The sequence below is a fragment of the Agelaius tricolor genome, unplaced genomic scaffold, assembly GCF_023055355.1.
Source record: "Agelaius tricolor isolate 1412-34295 unplaced genomic scaffold, bAgeTri1.0.p SCAF_1, whole genome shotgun sequence".
NCBI lineage: Eukaryota > Metazoa > Chordata > Aves > Passeriformes > Icteridae > Agelaius > Agelaius tricolor.
The window spans coordinates 16,046,414-16,073,640 of record NW_027269261.1 but is presented as its reverse complement, the minus strand read 5'-3'; the positions used below and the strand labels follow the sequence as shown (position 1 = coordinate 16,073,640).

At 40.7% G+C, this 27,227-nt stretch overlaps 1 long non-coding RNA gene across 2 annotated transcripts in view; it reads right to left on the bottom strand.

Moving 5' to 3' along the window:
• LOC139589027 (uncharacterized) overlaps positions 1-27,227 on the bottom strand; it is a 324,400-nt gene that overhangs the window by 280,962 nt on the left and 16,211 nt on the right. Inside the window, exon 2 of one of the 2 annotated variants that reach the window (XR_011678906.1) lies at positions 19,818-19,885. The exons of the other annotated variant lie outside the window; for it this stretch is intronic. This is a non-coding gene — a long non-coding RNA (uncharacterized lncRNA). The remainder of the gene's footprint in view (positions 1-19,817; positions 19,886-27,227) is intronic. 2 annotated transcript variants of the gene reach the window in all.

The window sequence follows — 27,227 nt, the reverse complement described above, 5'->3', positions numbered from 1 at the left end:
TTCTAATCAGGCTAAAGCATTGAGAGAGAATAAAATGCAAGAAATTAAGTACTCAAGAAAGCACCTTTTCTCCCCCCCTTCCTACACTGCACTTAAGCTAAACATACCTTCCTAAACTCAGCTCCTCTTATTTGCACCACAAATTATACTTGGTTTGCACCAATCATCTCATTGATCCAGTGGACAATGCAAGAAGCTGGGGTTGTGTACACAAAAGTTTCCTCTTCTGCCACTCCTTCATGTGTCTTGCTAGGTGTCTTCCAACCCTCTGGCTTCCCAGTGTCACTCTGCTGCCTTAGGGCATCCATGGCCACATTCAAAGTCTCCTTGCCCTGCTGTACATTGTCTTTGGGCTGCAGTGATGCAGGCATGCATCCCTTGGGTATGGAGCATCCTCCTCGTACATGTCTTCTCTGCCATTCTCCTGATCGTACATCTCCCCCAGCGCATCCACACGCTGTCTGCACTGCGGGGTCCACTGAGGGCCTGGCCTTTTGGGACAGCATTTCAGCTTCAGGGCCAGCTGCCACCTGCACAGGGCAGTTCATGGCCAACTCCCATGCTGACTGTGCTGGAACCACTGGATGCCAAACCCCACCAGGTGTGGCCAGTGCAGCATTGGGGAGAACTCATGGTGCACTTGGGGGATGAACTCACTGGGTGCTCATACATGTACTAATTGAGCATTCATGCATGAGTAAATTGGGTGCTCATCCAGATCTAATTGGACTCTCAAGCATGACTTGATTGGGCTCTCAAGCATGAAATAATTGGGCGCTCATGCGCGAACTATTTGAGCAATAAATTTTGCACTAATTGGGCACCCATGCGTGAAGTAATTGTGTGATCAGGTGTGAACTAATGGGTGATCATGCATGAGTTAATTAGGCACCCATACCATGCATGGACTAAACTGACACTCATGCAGGAGCTCGTTAGGAGCCCATGCACAAACAAAGTAAACCCTACAGTTTAACCTTCATAGCTTCTACCCCTTGCCTCCACGACACACATATTTAAGAGATGTTTCATCACATAAACATTACTATCTCTACTTTCAACATTTTCACAATCTTAATATACAGCAATTATAAACTTCATCCTTCCTCCCTGCAGAACAGACAGTAGGGATTAGCATTGCAACAATGCTCTTTAAAATCTTGTTCCTTGCCCCACAAATCATATCGTAGAAACGTTTAGGTTGAAAAAGATGCTTAAAATCATTGAGTCCGACCATTTACCTAACACTACCAAGTCCACCACTAATCTATGTCCTTAAGTGCCATTCCTACACAGTCAGACCACCTTATCCATCACAAACTCTATTCTTTATGCTGGTGAACCAGACTGTAAGGGATTAATATCATAACCAAGTGCATATGCACTTAGTAAAATTCTAGCCCCATCCCAGGGAGCCAAATTACAAGGATTATCATCATCATCACAGTCTGAATTTTCATTCAGAAGCTATTCCAAGCTCTACCCCTTGAGCTGGTGGAGTAGATTATGGGGTCAATCTTATCACAGTCTGGCTATATCTGCTTTTCACAAACTTCAAGCCCCATCCCTATGGGATGTAGGGATTATACTCAGCCTGAACATGTATTATTATGCCCCTCAGGGCATACATTGCAGGGCACTGCATTCATGCATGAGTATCCCATGAAGTCACACTGGGATGCTCAGCTAGTTCCTGCTTGAGTGTTCAATAAGCTCATGCATGAGTACCCAATCAATACATGCATGTGTGCTCATCCAGTTTATGCATGGGCACTCAAATAATTCACACCTGAGCGATCTATCAGTTCATGCATGAGGGCCCAATCAGTTCATCCTCAAGTGCCCAATGACTCAAACATAGGTGAACGATTAATTCACATCCAAGTGCCAAATTAATTTATGCCAGACCGCCCAAGTAGTTCATGCATGAGCACCCAGTTAGTTCTTGCATGAGTGTCCTGCAAGTTGATGCTTGATTATCCAATTAATCCCTGCATGGAGGCACAATTAATTCATGCTTGAGCACCCAATTAGCTCACATATGGGCATCCAATTCACTCAAGATGCCCCATTCACTCACACAAGACTGCACATTCAGGTCACACATGATCTCTGAATTCATGCACGAGAACCTGACCATTTAATGCATGATGGCACAGCTCACAAGCACCCGATTTACTCCTGCATGAGCATTAAGCTGACACTTGCAGGAATGCCTGATGATCTCATGAGTGACACACTGGACACACATGGCAGACTTCAGCAGGGCCATGAACTGCTCTATGCAGGTGGCAGCTGGCTCTAAAGCTGATGTAATTGTCCATGGCATCCCAAAAGGAGCACACAGTGCCCCATCAGTTATTTACAAGCAAGCAGCAGAACCAAGAGAAAGAGACACATGGAGGGAGAGGTGCCAGAGGAATCACATGGAGGGAAGCACCCCAGACAAGGATGAAGTGGGGCAGAAAGCCCATCAAAACTGAGAGTTAAGGACTTGCAGACACAGGGAAAATAGAAAGCTCAGTTAATGTTATTCAGGATGTGGAGCAATGTCCAGAACAGTTGAGCCATTTGGTACAGTATTTTATTGCCTAGGTTGCGAAATACCTGTGTTACATCAAGAGAACACTCTTTGCCACACATATTACATGTGGAAAAAGCCCTGCAGCTATTTGAGTCATGAACCTACTGGTACCTCCAACAGTGGTGGTGATCTTTACTTCTACTGTTGTCATCATCTGCTTTGTATGCTATAGTAAATAAATGAAAAAATCTATTGTATTCTTAGCTTTGTGTTTTGCAAGAAAAAGGTATAAAATTTGTAGCAAGTGCTCAGCATACATTAACCCAAATAACCCCGCAGTCCACAGGGGTAAGGGGTGGCATATGTAATACATATATATTCAAAAGATTGAAGCTTGGTTACATTTGTTGCAGGAGCAGGGAATGAAGTTTTTAAAAACATGAATTCAGATTGCTATAAAGTTAATCCATACAGTTTAGCCCACTGGGATGAAGATTGAAATTTGTGAAGAGTACATATATTTAGACCATGATAAAGTTGACACACATCCTTTCTTATTCATCTTCCCAACCCTAAGGATCTTGTTCAGGTACCTTCAAACTCTATTTCCAATGCACTTACTCATTGTTCATACCTACTATCCCTCCAAGATATAACAGCTGAAACACTTACAGCCCAAATGTCCAATAACACATTTGCTGCTGCTAGCTAGCCTTCACTAGGGAGATTTTTACTTAAGTTACTGCAAATTAATTCACATTTCTAATCACTGACTTAAGTAATGAGAAAGAAGAAAGAAAGCTATTAAACCCTTAACAACCTTAACCTTTCCTCCTAACTTCCCAGTTTAAGCTTCCTTAGCTTTCACCACAGTTTACACACAGTCCATCCCAACCCCTCTGGTGATGGGCAGTGCAGGAGGGCTGTGTTTTGTAGCAAAATAACATTTTGCGATTGCTCTCTGCCTTTCACAGGGTTTCTTCCACACCTTGTGAACCCCAGGCTTCCAGCCCTAGCATGGACTGGATGAAGGGCAACATACCATTCCTGTTCTAAGGACACAACTAAGCAGTTATTTATTTCTTTTAACCAGTGAAATCTGCACTTAATATCCTTAAGTCTCTTTTTGTAGCAATTATACAGAAAGCCTTGCAAATATTCACAGCAATATAAAAAGTCAAGGCCTCAAGAACATATATAATGGTAAAGAATAATGTTCTGTTCTTAAGAAACAGTGCAAAACCAAAACTGGTTTGGTGCAATATTCACCACAGAGCATGAAACAAAATAAAAAAATCAAAAGGAAATACTGAGATTGTTAAGCAGATCTCAGTACCTCCAAGACTACTCTTATGCCACCCTTGCTGCACAAAGCATTCAGTAATGCAACCTGACTGCCTATACCAGAATGATAAGTCCTTTGCAACAGGCAGTCTGGATTGTATTTGAGGGATTGGCCCATTTACTGCATGCTTCTGCCAAAAGATATCTTAACTTGCAGCTGACTTTGAAACACAAACCACTTAGCAACTCATACTATGATTTCTAATCTCCAAAATCCCCCACTACTGACTAAAGGCAGGAGGCTTAGGCCTTGAAATGCCGAAGTGTGAAAGAGTTGCATTGACAGAAACAGCATTTGTTTTGAAAAGACTTCAAGAGTATTGATAGCAGATCAGGGCCCATCAGAATCTGTCAGCTGAAAGTCACTTCCCATGTTCCTCTCTGTGTTGACTGGTATACATGCTAAGATGTCTCTCGAGCTATGCAAAGTCAGGAGGGAAAAAGCTGTAAACTGATCAGAGTGAGAACTAAGCCTGCTTTGTGGCTACCTCTTACCAGCACAGAACTTCTGGAATTTGTGGCCATGGTGGTTGTGAAAGTACTACTGTTTGAGCTTAGAACTGTCACACTCCTAGAGCCCTCTCCATCAGGAAAAGGAACACTTCCTTACAAGCAGGAGAATATCTACCAGTCAAAGGTTTGCCAAAAAGCATCTGAGTCAGAAAGGAATGACACTTCGTTGTTGAGATTTAAACCCTGTAAGTACCATTTCCTGTCCAAATATGTACAAATTAGTTTAACACAGCTGTCCACAATGGCAAATAATTATAATTTCTCTCAGCTGACATCCCTGTGTTTAAGGGAGCCTCCAGAAGATATCAACCAGCAAGAACCAAAAATGACAGGCTGAAAAATGGGAACTGTTCCTCATGTACTATTGTATCCTTCTCACCTTGCAACATAACAAGGACTGACAGAGAAGACAGATGGTCAGTCTGGGCATACACTTAGAGGCATGCTGCCTCAATGGCCCCATGAAGAAGAGACTGCCCCTTCTTCCACCAGGCAAAAACATGATGCCATCTCCCCCTCCCATGGCTGTCAAACTACCTGAAAATGCTGGTAGGGGCCACTCCATTCCATGCAGTGCAGGAAGTCTCTCCCCACACTGCAGTAATCCATAGGTACGTGGAGGCCAATCAATTTCCTGTGCTCTGAGCAACATCCTGGGCCACTTAGCTTAACCACACACATCTACCTCATTACTCAGTCCCAAAATCAGTGTGGAAAGTAAATGAACACCATATCATAAGAGCCTGGTGTTTAGATGCACTCCCATTCCCTACCTCAATCCAAATTTCGCATTCTGCTACAAGCTGACAAGATAATTGTTAGGTAATTACACTGTCTTCATTTCCAAGTGCAGCAAAGATACAGCAGCAAGAGAATGTACTAGCATGATAAAAATTGCATGCTTGTCTGCTTTTCAAAAATTATCCAGCTGGCCTGTATATTACCAAATAAGTAGCGGGCTTAAAAGAAGCACTGGCTGGAGAATGCTTCAAAGCTCTGAAGAATATCTGAATCTGCCATGAGGACATAACAATATACGTGCAATGCTACAACTTACAGGTCTAAATAGATGAGAAATAATAGGGTAATGCATAAATGCTTATATTCTTTGGGGCAAGTTTTGGACAATCTCAGTTTATGAACCTTACCAGCAATATCCAGAATATCTGGAGAACACTCCAACTCCATCAATTGAGATGTACCAAAGTGTCTTTTATTTTGCACCAGGGTGTCTGCAGCTTCTCACCAATCTTCAGATACTTCCTTCATCAGATATAAAGTGCCAGAAGAGAGATATCTGGAGAATCTTATCAGCTGTAGGGCTGAAAAGACCATTGTGAGTAGACCAGACAATTTCAGAATGCCTTTATTTCAAACAAAGGACTATTGATACAGGACTTTAACCAAAACCCAGTCAAGGAAGAAAGTTAAACTAAAAAGCCTGGCCGTATATTGCAGCACCATAATTTTCAGTTCAATAGCTTTGAAAAATAAACTAAGATTCTTGGAGGAAATAGATGAAAAGTTGCAGCAGTGGATGATTTGAACAGTAACAGGATCTTTTTACTGACAGAGGAAGGATTCTTGGGACATCTCCCTAAAACCAGGAGGACTACAGCAAGGTACCACAGCATGCTTAAGTGAAAAAACCTCACCTCATCTGTGTAACACTGGTGCCATTTTGACAGCCTGCCTGGTACCACAGCCCAAGAGCACCTTTGAATATCGGTGACTCAGGTAAATTACTGCCATGTTCAGAAAACCCAAGGAAAGGCAAGGCAAAAGGAGGTCCAAACCCATGGCTGACACCATCAAGCCAGCTCCCTTAGAGCTAGAAGAGTTCATCCAGCATAAGACTGAGCCCTGTTTATATATTGCTTTCCTCTTCAGAGGAGTAAGTGAAGTTGCCATCACAAAAATGCTCTTGAGGTTGCCTTGCTAAAGCAACCTTGATGAACCTTGCTATTCATCACAACAAGAACATTTGAGCACTGCAGTCCGAATAAATCAAAACATGCCAGGATGTCTGTAATTCTTAATCAGCACTCTTGAATTTACACTCTCCTCAAACACCCTTAGAAAAAAAAACAGAGTGGACGCCAATTTCCCTACTGGTGCAAATGAGTGAATTTCCACTGAAATTGACACGCTTGAGCCAATTTAAACAAGCTAAAAATTCAGATCTTGTGCTGTTTCTGCTCCTGCTTGGAGTGGTTTTGAGATCAAGCAGAGCTCTTGCAGGATGAGTAACAATGAAGCAGTGATCACCTAAAGTAGCTTTCATGCAGAGGTTTGCAGTCCTTGGCAAAGGAGATCTCAATACCCACAGGTTTTAATTCAGTCAAAGGAAAAAGTGACTTGTTCAAGTCTCTTAGTAAAACAACAGCCAAACAAGGATATGCCCAAACCCTGGAGACCAGGCTTCAAAGTGCCTGTTTCTCAATTATGTTTAACCAAATAGCTTTTCAATAAGGGACTTGAAAATGAGGAACCTTTTCATTTTTTTATATATTGCTGAAAACCACAGCTACCACACTGAGACACATTCCTGAGCTTTAAAAAAAGGCTGCTTTCAACATTCCTAATTTTCACTGCTTATAAGCCATGACTTTACAGAATGATTTTATTTTTTTTTTCCTGTGTAGTTGAATATGCCCTGTATCTAGAGGGTAATTTTGGCTTTAATCTGCTCTAAACGCTAGAATGTCGGACAAGTGAAGCATTTGATGGTGATGATAATGAGTAGCCCATTAAAGGTAATTTTTAAAAAGTTAATGAGCTCTCACCAAGGGACCGACACGTACTGTAATGAAAAATGTTTGCATAAAGAATATAGCTTTCTTGCTATTTATTTTACTTTATAGAGAGCCTATAAAACTTTTTAATATGCCCTCAATTAATTCAGCAGTTTAGATGATGCTTGAGTTTTATTTTCATTCTTGCTTTGCCATAGTAGGTTACAGAAATTTAGTTTCCTAAGGAAAGCAACTGATATCTCAATTAATCACTCTCTTCTACCACTATATTCACTATTAAATGTCCAGGGATTCAAATTTTTTTCCCCACTGCTTAATTAAGGGAACTCAGCAACAAAGTGATTTAGTGATAATGACTCTTGCCATTTCTTTAGCTGTGTGGTCACTGTTAGCCACTATTTGAATTTACCAGCATAAATAAAGCCCTTCAGTGGCTAAACAAAGTTATAGTAGCAATAAATTAAGCTTGCCATGTACACTTGGTTAAACCTTCAGCCAACATAAATACAAGCAGCCTTTTGCTGTGATTTGCTTGGTACAATGACATCATACATTTCCAAACAGAACATGAAGACCACAGCCAAAAAGCTAACACAATTCCCTTACGTGAATCAAATTACAACAATCTAGAGTTTGTTGCACTGACTCTTCAGTTTCTGGCTTCTACACCATGTGCTCTCATGTGACCACATTATAAGATAATCTATATGGTGATCTCAATTTTGCATTTTCTGCATGATTACATTTTGGCAAGGAGACTCCCCATGTCATCACTCTCTGCAGGAATGCTTTGAAAGTTACTGAAAAGTCAGAATTTGCCAGCTCAGTCAAATCAAACCTTCCTGAACCAGATCTTAAGAAGAATAAAAGTTACAAAGGGCTGCATCCAGAAACAGACAGAAGGGCAAAAATCAGGGGTGGAGCTAACCAGAGCTAAACTAGTTAGGGCTGGTAAAAAGGGGCTCTGCCTCTAGATGACAAAGATTTTAGGTGGTGAAGAGATCAGCAAGAGGATGCAACAGGACAAAATTGCTGTGTTATCTTAGATTTCCTCAAAGCAGGCCATTGACCATGATTCTGCTCACCTCTGATCCATTAGAGCCTCTCCCAGGGAATGTGTCTGCACTGCAGGACGACCCAGAGCTCAGAGGCAACTAAGCTACCTTTACAAAGCAGTTGCATTGTCGAGTACAGTCCCACAACAGTGCAGCCCCACAGCGAGCCTGGGTCAAAAGCACAAACCTCCACAACAAGGACAGGACGTGAAACCTTCTTCCAGAAACAAGGCTGCTCGTCCTGAGGGTTTTTTTGCCCTGTAGGGTGGACTCTGGCCAACTGGGACGGGCCAGGTGCAGCGATGAAGAGCAAAGCACTGGGCTCCTATTTGCATAACAAAGGGAGATGCTCAGCTGGCTCCCACGGGCAGTGCTGGTGATCCTGCTCTCAGCAGAGGAAGCTTTGCTCTTGGTACACCTCCTTCCAGAAGCACAGCAGGCAGCTTTGCTGGACGGCAGCACAGATAATTTTATATTACAACTGGTTAAAAAAAAAAAAGCCAGAAGTGTTGGTGGATGCTGACTAGGTTTAACCCAGAGCAAAAATTACTTGTGAAGGGTCATGCTCTTGTATTTGTTCTTTATTACAACTTCTTCACTAAATAGAGCATAATTATTAAACTTCTTAATGCAAGAAAGAATCAAGTAGAATATAGCATCACAGACGTATTAGTGCACCATAAATTAACAAAGTATACAAGGAAATACCTCTCTGAGCCCGTGTGCATGACAAAGGATTAAAACCAGAAAAAACTTAATAACTAATTGGTTATAACTTTATAGTGTAGCCATGAAAATGGCAATAAGAACATTTTGCCTCAACCAGTCTTATGCTGAGCTGTATCATTTTATGTCACTTTTTATTTATATTTTCATCATGAAAGTCTTGTTGAAAGAGAAACACTAGAAAAACTGGGTGAGCCTAGTCTTCATAACAGATAATACTTTCACAGTATTTTAAAAATTAAGAGATAGAGCAAAGTCACTCATATATCAGCTTTTCTCTACTCCTTCTTTATTCTCCAAAGCCTACATTGAGTAATAATTCTTGCCTACTAAATCGTGACATATTAAAGATGAAAAAGATTTCACATTGGTTTTCTTCCCTCCCTTTCTTTTTATTATTCCTTTTGAAAGATATGTAAAGGGTTGAAATATCATCCAGGCCTCTATGAAGCCAATCAACACAATGCTTATTAGGCACAAAAGAGAAGATGTGATCTATTTTTAATTAAGTCATCTTTGAACAATGCAACATAAAGAACCTGGCTTTTGAATTGCAAGGCAATCAGTGAATGGATGGTGAGTGAATTAAAAGTAAACAGGAGGAAGAATTCCTAATACAGGGAAGGCTCAGAGAAGATGTTAAAAAAAAAAAAAGCCACAACTTTTCTCAAGTAAAGAAAAAATTGAAGGTTTTTCTTATTATAATTTTGAGGGTATGTTTCATTCCCTATTTTGACTCACTTTTCAAAGCCACATCAGGTTGTTTGTAAAAACAATTTGTTAGCAAATACATGGTTTGCCTCTGCCTGGAACATTAGAAAGTGCAACATATATACAACACTTACTGATGTTTAAGTATCAATCAGATTGTGTATTATTTGAGCAGAGTACACATTCAAGTCCACTTTACACCATTATGGAACAGACTAAACAAACCTGACCTCAGGGATGACCTTTATAGGATCCCTAAAGATTGCAAATGTATAGTAGGCAGTCACCATGAGACTTTTACAGCCTGGTAATGGCATGCAAATGACACTCTGTCTCTGTAAGGCAGCCAAATTCTGGGGTTGTATATGAGACTAATTTCCTGAAGAATTTGGGGAAAATGTGATACTTTTCCTTTTATGTATTAAATTCACATCTCTTCCTTTTACTGGAGTACTACAGGGGAAGCACTCACAAAGGTCATGCTAAGCCGTACTGTTCCCTGTAGCAGCACCTCTCCAAAACCTACCCTCTGTAAGCAAGGTGGTCCTGTGTCCCTAGGACACAGAGAGCCTAAGCCCCATTGCCGTACCCAAGGACACCAGCTGAGCATCTCACTGAGCTCTCTGTGTCAAGCATTCTCCTCCAGAGCCCAGCTTCAGGCAGGAGACAAGGACAGATGCTCTGAATTGCCTTATGGAGGATTTATTCTCCCTCTCCTTTATACAGGATACATGGAAACCAGATATGGTTGGCTTCTAAAAATCAGTAAATAGAAATCCTATTCATATCCTTCAGGGCTGATTTTTCTTCTTTTATTTTTTTTTTTTCTCTAATTGAATGTGCAGAATGGAATGTCTTGAGCTGGAGGAGACCTTTAGAGGCCACCTAGTCCATACTCCCTGCCATCTTTGAGTGAATCAGGTTGCAGATGGTTAGCTCAAATGAAGTTGTCTAGTGGGTCTCATGCCAGTGCAATAGGTGAAGGCTTAGCTATAGTTGCAGCACCACTGGGGATTAAGACAATTTTCACAACAGCAGCCACACCTACATGTCACAGATGTAAGTTCCTTCTCCACACAGTTTATACCTTTCTTGGCACTTTCAGCACTATAGCTGTGTTATTCCAGTATTGCTTCAAGGCTTCCACTGCAGCTGTGTATACACTTGCCATAAATCAGCTTATCTCTTCCCACTGAAGCTCTTAGCAGAGGAAAAGAGACAAGAAGGGAAAGGTAAATGTGTCTTCCACAAGCCTTTGTACTTCCATGTACACTGGCTAGCAAAGGACCAGGATCATCCTGGCGTAACACAGAGGAACCCACCTGTGGTTCCACCCTGGGCTTTGAAGAAACAATCTACTCCAGTCATGCTGAGTAGCAGCTCCCAAAGGACAGCCTGCCATGGCCACACTCCCTCATTCTGTTTTTATGAGAGCTCACAGATAGACATCTGTTTTAAGATATTCTTGTGACCACAGGGACTCAGGAGGGCTTTTTTCCTCCCTGCCTGGCCATAAGAATTCTGCTGTCCTTAGGGGTCCTCCCTAATATTACCTGTGCTTTCACCACGTTGCTGGTGTGTTGCCATAGCTTACTCCATGCACAGACACATCATTGCTAAAAGCAAAATCTGAATCACTGAATCACAATAAGCTGAGTTGCAAGAGCCCCAAACAGAAGTGCAGCAGCCCCAGTTTTTTGCACCAATTTTCAAGGAGTGTATTTGTACTCACACAATTGCTTTTACCTGGCTCCCCTGTCATGAGACCCAGGTACAGTTCTGGAGGCAGAACTGTATGAAGACTCACACCAATTCATTATTTGTCCCAATAGGTGAGGATTCCTCCATTTGCAGTGATGGTATTGAATGGAGACACTCAGAAACATTGCCAAGTGTAACAAAGCAATGTTAATTTAACATATCTGCTCTGTGGGGTGCTTAGGCAGACACGGGGCTTCATTTGGGGTGTGCAACTATCTTCTTCTGTGCTGCTGTTTAAGCTTAACCTTACATGAGGAACTACACAAGGAGTAGGGAGTTGTGTAGGAGCTGGGTAGGGACTACACAAGGCTGCAGCGAGAAAACGTGTTGGGCACCTATGCTTTTTAACAGAATAGATTGAGGGAGATTTCATCGCTTTGAAGACCCACGCTAGTAATTTCTTCCTCTTCCCGGTGCCCTTCTTTCTTTCCTCTTCCCAGAATCACACTGTTAGTAAATGGTTTTCTTCCAATATATAACATTACAAATCTATGTGTATTTTCCTTTCCTCTGCAGTTCCAGCCTCTTCTGGGGAATTAAGTTATGCATACTGCATGAAAATAGGACCACAGGCTGGGCCCCTACAAGCTGCTAATTGAAAACCTTGTCAGAAGTAGGAGGAAGTGGCAAGAAACTTGGCAAGCCCTCCTGTTTTCATGCTGTACTTAGCTCTTGGTACTTATGAATGGCAGCTCTGCAGTACTTTGCAGAGGTTTACAAGTTGTGCCAGTGCTGTCTCTGCAATTATAGAACAACACGTTCTTCTCTATGAGCTGAGAAAGAGAAAAGAGCATTTATATTCAGAAAGCCACATCCTATGTTTTTCATCCAGGTAATACTGCTGTTGAAATGGAAGTGAAGAAGACAGCAGACAAGACTTCACATCAAACTTATTAAACATGCATGGCTACCACCTACAGAAAAAGCTGATGGGGCAATATTATGCTTTGAATTTAAAAAATACATGTGCTAGATTCCTGGCAAAGATGATCTTATTATGGAGTAGGTAAGAAAGTGCAAGAAGGCACAGGAAAGATGTCTGGACCTGATCTTCCAATTCTCAGTTGAATCTTACTTCAAAACACCAACTCACATGGGAGTTGAAGGATTCAGCCCCATAAAAAATTACTACAAATTACCTGATATGAAATGCTTGCATTATGAAAACAAGGATGATTTTGCATCTGTTAATGAGGATAATGACTAATATATTCAGGCACTAGACATGACAGCTGTCTGTATGTTTTTAGGGGCATGTATTTTTAGATGCCATTTATCTCCAAACATATTAGCTACTACATTCTTCCCAAGTGCTCCAAATCTCCAAAGCTTAAGAATGCAGGTTAAATTTCTTTCTGCTTCTGTATCACTTGGTTACATCACTGTCTCATTATTTAAAAGCTCTCACAAATCTGCTACTCAGATCCTCAGCTAAGTACCATGGTAAAGGGAAATGGCAAATGCCAATGTGAAACAAAACAAATTTTAAATCACACTCCACTGAAACACTGCTTAAAAGTAACTGCACTGCCTGCTGCTCCATTTTAACTAGTTTAATCGCTTGCTGACCAAGCAGGCTTATAACTGCTAAGGAATATATGCTTGTACTTTTCCCCTGTTTTTCAAAACCAGAGATTTGCAACACAAACTCCAAATCTAAGACAAAAGTCACCCCATTAAATGTTAACAGATGTTTCTCAAGTTCAGAAGATTAAGAAAGATTTCAGCATCAAAAATCAAAGAAAATATTCTATGACCTTAAAAAAGGATAAATCTCAAAGCTCTAAACAAACCAAAAGTCCACTTTGACAGCTGCATCTGACTGAATTGATGAGATGCTATTGATGTTTGGATTAAACTATGCCTCTGTGATCAAGTACTCAAACATGGGATAAAAGAGGAATATATTCTTTAATCCCACCAACTAATTTTGTGTAGGCAGCAGTTGCAGAAAGCAATGGTTACAGAACAAACGTTGGAAGTGGCTTCACTTTTGCTTATTGACAAAGCTATTTTTATTTCATTAATTCACCAAGTATACTACCAGCGTTTAAACTAACATGGGGAAATCTATATCAGGCACTGTATTCTCCACAAACAAATCACTGAAAATTTCAAAGTCATTAAAGGTAGAATCAATAGAATATGATTCTGAAGGGCTAAGAAGATGCAGTGCTAAAGTATAATAGAAAAATTAGATATTGATTTTTTAATATAATCTTGATAAACAAAGTAAACAACACAGGAGATTCCAGTTCTGGTTTTATAGCATGTCTTCTCCAAAAAGAGGAAGCGTTAGAATACGCTAAAGTCATTTGTTAATTACTGTCTTTATTACTCTGTAACCCTGATCTCTAGAGGAAGACTAACTGGTGTCTGCTTTCCAAAACTCCTAGCAAGAGGAAGTGAAGCAAAGCTATGCTCCAGATGCCACATTACTAGGAATCCAGATGGGAGAAAGTCTAAGACAAAACCTGCCACCTGGATACCTGGATCCTCACCTGGCTACAACTGGGAAAGAGCTCTGGGGTAAACAAGAATCTGACCTGTATTGTATAAACAGTGGCATTACATCCACTGCTGTGCACTAGGTTGCTTCCTGGGGTTCAGCCCCATTGTGAGAAGGATAATATGGAAGGAATGGAAATTATTTTGGCTACTTGCAGAAAGTCCAGTCCCACTGTGACACCAGATTGCACCATGAACTATCAACATATGAAGCCCTGCAACCTGAGCAAACAGCCAGGTACATCATTTTCTGGAGTGGAAAGGCCAGTGTTGAACAAAATAGACTCTCAGGACATAGGGATCCCAGATCTGCAGAAGGCAGTCACAGAAGGAGAAAAAATTCAAGGGTAGTAAATTCGTGTTCCAAATAAAACTTCTTGTGACCACAAAACAATATCTGAACATTTTTTTTTACTTGAGGCGCTCAAGAATGTGAGTCTGAAGTAATTTACCAGAGAATTGTGTCATTTTAGGGGAATTCTCATCAGTACATATTTACTGTGAGAATACTTTCACTAAAGTAAAGGGGAGAAACACACCCTGATCAAAGGGACACAGTAAAGGTAAGCAGCTATTCGCAGAGCAGACTCTGTGGTGGGGTGTGAGTCCACTGAAGTGAGTGACAAACTTCCCATTGGTTTCAAATAGGATCAGACATCACCTCTAATTATTTACTCTTCTACCTCTTTTTTGTTACTTCTGTTTCTCTTAGCAGCTTCTCCTTCCATACATGTAAGGAACACCTTCTTTCAGATTCAGATTTGCATGCACTGTTATTTTATTGGGCAAGCAGAAGAAGTAATGTTATAGTTCTGAGAACTACTTCTGAGAAGAGCTAAGCACCTCAAAGCTGAACCAAACTAACCCATACATTTGGCAGGAATAAGCCCAAATTAACCAATAGCAGCTGCCTTGTACTCAAGAGATGTGGCAAAAGTGACAAATGATAACATGAACCATAAAAGTGAAGAATGAAAATAACAGATGGTCTCTTTGCCTGACTTAGAAACCTAAAAAACATGTATTCTCACTTTGGGGTAGTCTAGACTCTCTACCATTTCTTCAAGCACAGTTAGATGCACATTTGCAGGAAGAGATTGCATGTAAACAAAACTTTATAATGTTATCAGTTTCATCTGTCTTTCCAGTCACGTGATCCTTAAGGGATGCAAAACCACACAATAATATGACTGGAAAACACCAGATGAAAAAAATGTTTGTGGTAATATGCTATTTATATAAAGGTATTATGTTTCTATGTTGGAGAAAAATACATAGAGTATTAGCAAAACGTTTGAGCCTATTTCTGGTTTTGGATTTTTTTTATTCTTTTCAGTTGGGTAAAATAAATATTTGCAATTTTTCTTCAAAGTCTTTAAAACTCACTGGTTATGATTTAAATAGCTGGTCTGTGACTATTATGCAAAGACAGGTTTTACCATGACAATTATACTTAGGTAATTCTGACAGTTTTCTTTGTGTTGCTAAGGAATTCTGTAAACAAACCAAATAAAACCACAGAGTACTTCAATAGCAGTGACAAAATTTTGTAGCCACAATACTGGGAATATGGTCTAATTATTCTATAAACACACTTTGATTTGTTTACTTCAGTGTCAAATTAACTTCAAATATGTACCAACAGTCACTGATTTGATACGGTATACAATGCTGCCAGTGACTGCTTTCATTGTGGTGTGTGTAAATCTATCTCTTTTTAAAATGAGTTCATTTCTGAAAGCGTCTATGCTGTACATTGTGAATACTAAACAGGGAAACACATATGCAACTTATTTAAAAGAAAATTATTTCCAATTAATTTTGCTCTGATCCAGCATATTTTGGCTCCATTTTATTTTTCCTTTTGAACAGTAGAAGGAATATTTTTTAGAAAGATTAATAAGTCATGGCGTGGAGAAACAAATTATAATCTTACTGGAGAAAAATGAGCTGAACTAACTTCATCTCTATCCATGCAGTTTCCCTGAACAAGTAGATTGTGCTGCTTTGAAAGAAAGACAGAACTTTGACTGTTATAACCAATCTATAAAACTGGGAGAAGATCAAGTTTTTTGAGCAGTTGCAAAGAACGCAGATCCTGAAGAGATGCAATAAAAAGCAAATTATTCCACTGTGGTTTTCATCTTTTTACAGTATCTACCTAAACTCCTACCCAAGAAAACATCAATGGCTCACAAAAATACTCTGATGTGGGATTTTTTGTCCTTTTTAGGGAGTTCTTTTCAGGGGTTGCTGCATACCACGACCGTCAGTGGTGGCAAGTAACAAATTCAGTAATGGCAGCTGCTACTCTGCACGAATGACTTTGTGCACACCACATCTTAGAAAACCCTGGTTTGTATCATAAAGTGCCTTTCACAGAGATCTCCAAATGCTTTGTAAGCTCTGCACCATACAGAAAGGTCAGAAACCCTCCAACTAAAACAAGGCCAGCTCAGGAGAGAATGAGGCTGCCAAATGGCATCTGTGAAAGTAAATAAGATAATTAAGCAGAAAAAAGTAAGCTTGTTAGTCCCACATTCTGCCCATGTCAGAATGTAAATGGGCAGCTGTTTCTGTCCATTTACCCAAGTAGTATGGGAGGTGTGACATTATCCAGTGGACCAATACTGCCGAGGTTGCTCCAGCCCTCTGGTCCTTACATAAACACTTGCTGAGCTGTCTTGCTCCTGTTCTGCCATGAAACATTTAAGGACCTCACAGACACCCCAGTGACTGGCTGTTGTGGGAAGGATTAGGTCCCAGGGTGCTAACATGTGTGCAGTTCTGACTCCACAGCGGGCTCCAGTGTTCCCAGCAATGCATCTCAAGCACTGAGCAAGGAAACAAGGACTTATGCCTTTTAAAGGACTAAAATCACCAGGAAGAAAATACTGGATTTACTGTCATTAAGCTGCAACAATCTAGGGTATTGTGGAGAACTTGAAGTTTTAATACTTGTGAAGTAGAAATTGTGGAAATTAACAATGAAGTTGTGGAAATTAGAGGTTATTATTACAAAACCTCTATTTAAGGGATAATGTTCTTGGCAGAGAAATATACAAGGCAATAAATTGCCTTAGTAGGTGATTATATTCCCAAAGCAAAAACTGTAGTAGTGGCTGAATAAGTAACCACAAACACCATTATACAACAAGGGAAAGAATAAAAGCCACAACACTGTGCCTTCTAAAAATATTTTATACACACGCATTATTTCCATCCATTACTAGTGCTTTTAGGAGTATTGTGTTTCACTGTTCTTAGTCTTTCAATATTTACCTGAGTAGAACAGATAAAGTCAAAAGGAGTCTAAAGTTCATATGTGGGCCTTGGACATTTGACCCATCTGATGTGCATTGGTGAGGATATACAGTTTGTAGATCAAGTTATGGGCAGGGAAACATTTTCACCTTCTCCACAAGCACAAGCTTATAATAAGAAATCAAGGGGAACAGACCATCTTCCCAGAAATCTGTGGTCCAACCCTCTGCAGGTGCTTCCACTTGTGCAAATAATCCCTCTAGGACTAAGCCCTAGGTCAGCCCCTCAGGTTGACTGTGGTGGGGAGAGCAAATCCTTCCTCCTCATCCTTAGCTCTCATTTCTCAAAAAAAACCCCTCCCTCCTCCCATTTATTCAGGGTGAATTTCATCCAAGAGAAATAACTCTCCCAGCACACAGCCCACATGGTTAGCTGAAGCAAAGCAAACTAAGAAAATACAGCAAGAGCTGTATCTTCATCTTTCCTGTACTTCATACTCTGCAGCTAAGGGTTCTGATGGCTCCTCAGCTATTCCAAGACTGCTAAGGATTCGCTTTTCTCCTTCATTATGTATGGCTGAACATTTGTAACAGTTTCACTCGCCATGAGCCTTGCTGCCATTATTCCTGCCACTGTCACTTTACTATAAACCTGCTTTATGTGTATGGAGGATGCACTAAGCCCAGACTACACTTCAACTCACTTGGAAATTGGGAGAGGGATGCAACACACCATCACTATGTGCAAATTCACAAGAGAATTCTTCCTCTCCTACAATTTGCACAGACTGCCAGTAGGTTTCCACAAGGGGGAGGTGGAATGGAGCTGGTTTTGCCCTATAAATCTCTGCTTAGCTTGCAGTCTGTCTACCTGGCAGTCTATCTACCTACACTGTTTCCAGAAAAAGGGGAGGGAGGGGATGTGCTGGAGCCTCTGCAAAGACCAGCTCCATGTTCAGGAAGACAAAGTTCTCTGGCCAACTTCCACAGCCAGTACAGGGATATTGATTCCTCCAAGGAACAGGTGAAAACTGTTATGTTCTGGAGTCAGGTGCCTGGAATGAGGAATCCCAATTTCCAAGTGAGTTGAAGTGTAGCCTGGGCTTAGTGCATCCTCCATACACATAAAGCAGGTTTATCCCTGTTTTCAGAGTTTGGGTTCGCTACAGTAGGGTTATCCTCTGTCAACATGCATCTGAAAACAGTGACAAAGTTGTGTGCATGAAAATTCCCAGGCTCCACCTCCACCATTAACTTCTCTCTAGCTGATCTCACAATTTCAGGGCAATACTCCAAGGTATCTTCTGATATGGTTTTATGGATGCAAAAAAAAGTGAAGGGCAGATGTGCTGGAGGTCTGGAACATTTTACCTCAGCTGGCTTGGCTGAGGGGAGAACTGAAAGATCTATTAGAAAGAAATCTTCAGACTCAGCCTATCAAGGAGATGCAGAGCTGATCCCCAGCTCCAGTAAGTGGCAGCTGCAACACTTCCTGCAGGAACAGCAGAAATACACTGCACCAAGTGATGTGGTCACCTGTACCAAGTAACACAGGATTTGAGAGCTTAGACTTTCCTCTTCATACTCTTTCAAATTTTTCAGGTTTGCAGGTGATCTGTGTGTTAGAGTGCAATTTAGCTAGAGTGCAGTGAATTTTAAAGAGCCTAGCTCTTCAGATTTCTATTGACTCTGCTGTAAACATTCTGGTACTTGTTTGAATGTTTCCAGGATTGGGGCATCTATGACCTGCCTTGACAACCTGCTTCAGTGTTTCACTAGCCTCATCATAAAAACTTTCTTCCTTATATCCAGTCTAAATCTACCCTTTTTAAAATCACTACCGCTTGTCCTATCATAACAGGGCCTACTGAGAAATTTGTCTCCATCTTTCTCATAAGCCCCCCTTTAAGTATTGAAAGGACATAATAAGGTGTCTGCAGAGCCTTCTCTTCCCAGGGGGAACAGCTCCAAATTTCTCATCCTATCGTCAATGGAGAGGTGTCCAGTCCTTTGATTAACAGATGCATTGATCTGCACTCCTGACTTCTGCAAACGAGCCCATCAAAAGCCTAATTTCTCATCTTTTATTTATGTGGCTGATTTCTTATTTCTCAAGGTGAAACAGAAACAACTCTGTCTTTCTCTTAGCAGACCAGAAGACTTCTTTGTACCCAGGCTCCCCACAGTAACTGTTGTACAAGAACAACAGGCTCTGCTAGTTTGGGCTTTATAACTTCTAGTAGTACCTTCAAAACCTCTACCCCAAAACAACAAAGCTATTGCTGCCAAAGTAAATTGAAACTTTATTATTTGTTCCTCTAGGAGCCTTTCTGAGAAGTCTGGTTGATTTTCAAGTATGATTTGCTAACCCAATAAACTGGTCATTGGTTGACAAACTCATCTGGCTTTACCTTTAGAGGTTTAGGGACAATGTATATGATTCCTTTTGCAGGCAGAGTTCCAACACTGGGACAAAACATCTGGATAGTTTTCAGGTCTCACAGCTGCTTACAAAGCTTTGGACATAACAGCAGCAGTAGTAAGTGAGCAACAGTCACTACAAGGGGTGGAGTTGGTCCCTTGTCAATAAGGATGAGTTTTCACCTGTGAATGGGTTTCCAGGCCTTAAAATCTGAATCAGATGTGCCTCTGTTACCTGAGAACTGGAGAGAAGCAAAGCCAGATCCAGAGTAAGGCTGTTTGGAGGAAGATCAACAGAGGTACCTGCAAGTAAAATGTTTAGAATGGTTTTTAAATAAATTTATATTTTTTACTTATCATAAAAACCTACAAAAATAAATATGCACTTTTGAGTGACTCTAACTTAACACATTTTTGCCTTTTTTTAAATAGCTATGTCAAGGATAATTGTAACTTTTTTTTCCAAAGCTACGGACCTACAAGTGTCAGACAAGCACCAGCAGCAGTGACAGCTATCCTGCCAGGATTGTGTGCAAGAACAAAAGGCTGGGGATTTCTAGCACATGCATTTGGTATGTCAGACACTGCGTGGAGTGCTGTAAAACCTCAGTGTAGGCTTTGAATTTGTGTGTATTGGCCATAAGTAAACACATTTCTGGTGAACTCCTCTACTCACAGGGGCCTTGTGTCACTCATGTCCCCATGCAGGCTGACCAAACTGACTTTATGCATATGCTGCATCAGGTTATATCTCTGCTGAAAGTCATGCCAAGGAAAACTAAATAAGTAGGTATCACAGTTCTTTCTGTTCCTTTATCCTTAGACCAGATATACTTGGGACACAGAAAATACACAAAAAAGAAAAAAAAATTAAAAAAAGAGTGAAATCCTGTTTAAAATATTAACCCCCTTACAATGATAATGAAGCTTCTGTGTCTTTCTCCTCACTTCACTCTGATGTCTTCCACTTTAAAGAGCACATTCCATTGCTATCAATGCACTAGACAGTAGCACACCTTCCAAATCAGCTGATGCCAGCTGATGGTGCAGATAAAAGACCTAGAAAACACCCAGTATGTTAAATTGCACTGGGAATTGTGGGGGGAATTGCTGCAGATTATTGTCCTGAGATTCAGAAAGGGAAAAAAACCACCACCACAAGTAACAGGTAAGGATTTCTATTTCTGCACCTTCAGTAGAGCAATTTGTAGCTGACAGGATCTGACAAGCATCCCACTAGAAAAAATTACTTCCACAGATGAGCTTCAAACCCATGGGATCATCAAGGCAGGGGATGAGGAGAAATGTGTGGGGGTAGGGGGACACCAGGAAGTTCTCTGCTCATTGAAGTGCAGTCAGATGCAATAAATATCAGCAACTGGGCATTGACAAATCATCCTACCAAGGTCTACAGCTAAGATGAAACCAGGAATAATGTTCATAATTCAGCATATTCTTAATTCCTGAAAGAGCACTTAATTCCTGTGGACTGTCCTGTTCCTGTCCTGTTGCTGTCCTGTCCTGTCCTGCTGATGTGCTCTGGGCATACATCAGTGCTACCAGATCCTTCCATCTGTGCAAACTGAGATCTGGTGTAAAACTTATTCCTGATCTCCCCCTAACAGGAGGGAAAAAGTCTTTCTGAAATCAAGAATATCCTGACTCAGTTCTGGACAGATGACTTGCTAGAATTTCCCCGAGACCTTCTTCTCTGCCTGCTCCTGTGTGTGAACCAAAGCTTGGGAGGGTGTGGTGCTCATAGCCAAGGGCTAGGAAAACAGCCATTCAGTAGGAAGGAAGGCAAAAAAGATAAGGGATAATTGATAAAATATGGTGGGTATATGGTAATGAAAGATCCCCATATTGATGTCTGGTATAAGGCTCACAAAACTATCCATAAGACTACAAAACTATCCCAAATGCTTAAGGAGTCACTTGCACCATCTTGGATCATAGCAGGAAACACGGCAGGAGACAGCCTTCCATGTTGGCTCAGGAGTAATTCTTTAGGTGTAGAGCATTTGTGGGATGAGCTCTCCCTGAGAAGACACTAAGATACAAATCCAAGCCCAAAGAACAGAAGAAACAAAACCTAATCTTCCCAGAAACTCCTGCTATATGACATTGCTAGCAGAGGCTGAGGACAGCAAGCTGACCTTCTGCGTAACCCACGTCCGTGCCCAGGCTCAATGGATCACTCAATCACTGCCACTCTCTCACTCACGTCTTAATCTCACTACAACCAGTTCAACAGCTCACCACCAAAACAATGCAAAGCACATCCCAAGCCAAATACCCTCAAACTACTGCAGAGAGGGACAGCAGCAAAGAAAAAAGATGTTTATTAATTCCAGTGTCCTAAGCTCATGGGGAACCCATCTTTCTCCTATTCCCTCCATTTCTGCCTGCATATGATGCATGAACTCAGCCTTTCAGAACAGAGGCTGAAGAAAAGGTTTTCTGGTACCATCTCTGTGAGAGGCTTGATGGGAAATAAAATATCAAGTATAACAGCAGAGAAGGAGGGGGGGAATGGGCATAAGCAAAACAGGGGGTAAAGACCAGGGAGAAAATGAACAGAAGAATCTTTCTGTCCTTCAGATACAAGGAAGAAGCAGCTCAGTTTCAATTTCTTCTACAATAATGTTTACATAGATTCCTTCAAGGCAGATATGGAAATATCAAAAAGGTAGCTCAGGGGTGTAGTGCCTTGTTTCAATCAGTGCCTTAATAGCCAGTGGATGTGTAAGATACGATTTGGCTCCACTGCCTACATTAGAGACATTGATGGTTTTGCAACACAGTGAAACATGAACGGAGGTGAATTGGAAGACAGAATGAAAACTGGGGTCAGAAAATCAAATGGCCTCTGTACCTGGAAGGATGAAGGGTGCATTGAACTCGGCCAAAATCCTGGCGTCACCACAAGAGCCCACGCTTGAAAGAGGCTCTTTGCTGGCTCTTTGCTGGTGAAATTCTCTCAGTTGTGAGTCTACCTGCTGACTCCACAAATGCATTAATAAAAGCAGACCGAGACAATTTAATAAGCTCACTCCTGCTGCCAATTCCTTTTCCTCCATTAAAAGAAATAACCTATCCCTCTGGTTCCAGTCTGCTAACCAGTTGGCATAAAGCCCAAGTGGGTCTCGGCTCTCCGGCCCTGAAAGGCTAGAGGTGAAATCCAGTCCTTGCTTAATACCAACAGTGTAAAGCCAATTTAAAAGTCTTTAAAAATCTATCTTTGATCGAAAAGAAGGTGTTGTTTAATTGAAAAGTCTCCTTTTCTGGAACAGATGGATTTTCCTCAAGCTGCAGGCACTTCAAAAGGATTCCCAGTAATGTCAGAGCTTCTTAGGTTTAAACTGTCAGCATCAGAAGGGCTGCTATGGGCTTTCGTCTCCTGCCGGTTCCTAAAGACCTCTAGTGTATAAAGATCCATTTTAAGTAATATAAATGCTTTAAAAATACAGTAGGAAGGGAAAACACTAAGAAAAAAATTCCATCCAAATAAAAAGTGATCATGGTTTCTGCTGGGGACTAATTTCCACAGTAGTTAGGTATTTTTGTCATATTAATATTTTTGCTTCTTGTTCCTTCATTTGCATAATGTAAACAGTAATGAGGTACCCATTGCTGTAGACACACAAACCCGTGTTTTGGAATTGCTGCTTTACTTCAAATGCATTGCATTTAAATGAAGATGGAAAATGCACTTAGGCAGGCATTATTATTCAATAAAGTGTGCCCTGTCATGTCTCATCATGCTTGACTAAAACTTTGTAACTCTGGCATAGCTGGCATAAAAATAGGGATATGCCAGTATCTGGATGGAGACATAACATTCTCCTCCAGGGAGTGCAGACAAGCAGTTAACTGAATTGATGCCATACCCAAACTCCACTGAGCCCTCAAAATAAGACAGACTGGAGTTTTTTAAATTTCAGAACTGCCCTCTGCACCTTAACTGTCATGACCCATATGAGGATTTACATTTTCTGCATATATAGCTTTAAATCCCTGACGCACACTTTCTTTAGAGATCAGCAAAAAAACATAGGCAATTTGCTTTAAATACAATTCCTCCACACAGACAATGGTGAAGTCCATTCAAAATTAAAGTAGATGAACAGACACACCTGATTCTCAAATCCATAGTCTGCTCAGGTTTAAGGACAACAGATCTGAGAACAGTTCACTGTTGGACTGGAGAGAGATGTGCTCTAGAATCTGACAAGCACCAGGCAAGCTCAGTCCCCCTGTTCTCTCAACTCTCTGCTGGGACTCACACAAACTCCATCCAGCTGACATGGATTCTACCATATGTCCATGCCCTGCTTTTCCTGCACATGGGCTCTAAGAGACTTTCTGTTCAGCAGTTCACATAAGCTTTGGGACTTTCCCTCCCTGGACTTAGCATCTTTAGGGTGAGGCCCTCTGTGAACCTCATCATCATGTTTCATCATACTTAAATTTCTCACTTTCATGATAAGAGCCACAGGATTTTAAGGGGTTATTTGTGCGGGAAAACAGAGCTGCCAGAGTCTGTAGGAATGAAGTGGGACACCACAAAACATATGACAGGAAAATCTTCTAAAACATATACACATATACAACAAATTTTTGGGTTCCCTGTGCATCAAGATCCATAAGGAATCTTCTATCTTGTCACATCATATTACACATAGAAGCATACTCCCTTCTCAGCAACAGGATTGGCTGGTTTGCTGAACACTCCTGTTTGCTATTGGTAAATTTGGGAGTGAAGGGCAAGGGGTTAGGTTAGGGTGATTAAAAGGTTATTTTGTTACTGATCACTGCTATTGCTATTGTTCTCCTGTGCTATCCCTGCTGTAATTCTATTAAGTTTTTGGAGTGGCAACAGGAACAAATTTGGCTCTCTGTACTTAAATATTTTTTTGTATTTGATACTCGTGGCTGTATTTATATCCAAAGCAATATGTCTCTTATTGCAAACATAAGTCTTTGTAATGGCATAAGCACTGAATGCATAGGACATTTAGCCCATAAAAATAACGAAGGTCTGATTCAGTCTTCATTGAAATCACCTACAAAACTCTCATAATTTCTAATGGAAACAGAATCAGGCCCCAGCTTTTCTGCCCTTTAGAGGGGAGAGTTGCATTAAGAGTTAGTGGTAATATCCCCATATTGATGAGTCACTCACTTTGCAGTACATAACATTTTATGAAGTAGAGAATCACTTTCCCTAAGCAATTACAATTTTGAGACAGGATCTCGGGCACTGGCAAGTTCCTTTGTTTCACAGCCCACTCCTGTGTGATGCTACAGTCATTGTTAGCATGCCTGCCTGGCTATTTGCTAGAGTAAATAATTTGTAAAATGTGGTTTCTGTGATAAGAAGAAATCCCAGCTGGGTATTAAATTGTGGGTTAAGATTTCAATGAGTGATGGTTTCCCTTAAACTTCTCACCCCATTTCTTCAGCTTCTCAGTTAGGGGCCTGCCAGTAAGAACAAGAACATCACCTCTGAAACATATCAGCCCTCCTGAAAAGAGTCCCCTTTAACCCTTGTCCAGTGTTGGTGTGAAAAAAAATAGCTTATCACATATGTAATAACACAAGCAAATGCAACTTCTACCAAAATCTTAAAAAACTTATGCATGTTACCTCAGCACAGGAAGAAATATAGACATTCCTTCCACCACATTTTGGAAAAAAATGCAGACTACTAGCAAAATCCTCACATCTCTCCAGCAAGACTGCTAAGAGCTCCTGTGAGCTTTGCTCACAGGAACAATGGGCTGTACTAAGAGCATTGCAACAACTGAAATGTATGGCTCCAACAGTGGCAAAAGTATGTATTGATACCAATAGCTTAACTTCCATCACTGAAATAGGAAGATTTAGCTATTTAGGATGAAGGATCCAAGCCACACTTCTGCATTAAGAAAAAGATGTAAAAATGGACAGACCATCTAATGATGCTCGATAGGCTGCTCCGGGGGGTGGCTGTCTTCTTTTCAACTCAGAAACATTTGGCAGTACTTAAACAAAGCATTACCTTGGCCACTCGCTCTCTCTAGTGGCCACTGTGGAGAATAACGCGAGCCGCCAGCTGCATGTAAAAACACCTCAAATATTTCTGAAGAAGAAGCACTTCCAGGAAAGAAAGGCAAACTACTGGCTTTAAACGGAGAGCGTGAAACACTTGATCTGCCATTCAAGCCTTTGTCATCTCACCATCACGCTGGGGAGGATGTAGGAAACAGGGCTGATTTTCTTCTAACAAACCTCCTTGAACTGCTCACTGAACTGCCTGCTTCAGTTTCTGACATGGTCAAGGTGTCCTTGAGATGCTCTGCTAATGCACATGCAGAGAATTATTTTTGACGGGAGAGAGGTATGATTCACACAGGGGAGATACCAGTTCTGGTGAGCTTTTATATGGTTTCTTAGAATATGGAATGGAATCTGCTCAAAGTCCAAGAGCAGCAAAAATGTTGTTCCTATAAATTAAATTGCTGTAGGCTCTGCAAAAATGTAAAAGTGTTCTTTTGTTTGTTTGTTTTGAAAGGTGAAGGCAACTATTATAACCCAACACAGTTTTTTCAGACAGGCTTTCTGATACAAAGTATCTTCCTCTTCCACTACAGCTTCTGCTCTTACAAATTTCAGATTGCCCAGCAGCACTGTGCATCTAACATTTTCCAAGGAAGGGCTGTGTTGGCCTTTGGATTATATTCCTCAAAAACTGGAGAAGAAGAGTTTTTAAATGTAAAGAAAAAAAATAGAATTTACAGATTAGAATTTCAAACAAGTGGAAAATAGATGTAAATTAAATTACTTACTGCATAACAGTTATGGAAAAGACAGTGCCAAGGTTTTGGTTTTAAATAGAATACTTTCATTCCATGTAATTTTCTTAACCCGGAGATTGAAGTTACAAGGCACTACCTCAGTCTATTGTTTAATGACATTTATAACTCTATAATAGTATTTTGCTCAGGCTTAACATTTGTGACTATGGAATAGACAATACAGTGATGTCACGAATACAAAGTTAGTAAATTATAATCAGTCACTTGGCTTTAAGTAAGTGTATTTCTTCAGACAATAGGTATGATGAATATAAGTGCAAATGAACCATGAATCTCTTCAATTATTCTTATTTAGATTAATTTTCCTGTGAGTTTTCATTTAATTCCTATCACAATCTCTTAACCATAAATCAAAGGCAGTCCAGTCTTGTAGCAACATGTCTACTTAATATAATGAAGAAACACCTACAGTCATTAAAAATAGTATTTCCATGATCCAAGGTTCTTTTATAGCATTAGAGTCTTGTGTTTGAGGCCATATTCTGGAGTTTGCAATATTGTTACTTCTTCTCTACCATCAGATTGTTACTATCAACCACAGAAACTACATTTAAAGCCTTTTACCTTTAACACTAAACCCAGGTGACTTGGAGCAATAAAGATATAATTCTCCTAGTGCTAGAACCTCAGCTGATCTACCTATCAGCACCCACCTCTTGCTCTGACAGCATGGAAATTACTTGGTTTTATCAAAATAGTCTGTTCTGACTCTTGGGATCAGGCCTAAGGCTTGTGAGATTCCAGACCCAGGTTTTCAGCTCAGGCAGATCCTTAGGGGACAACTT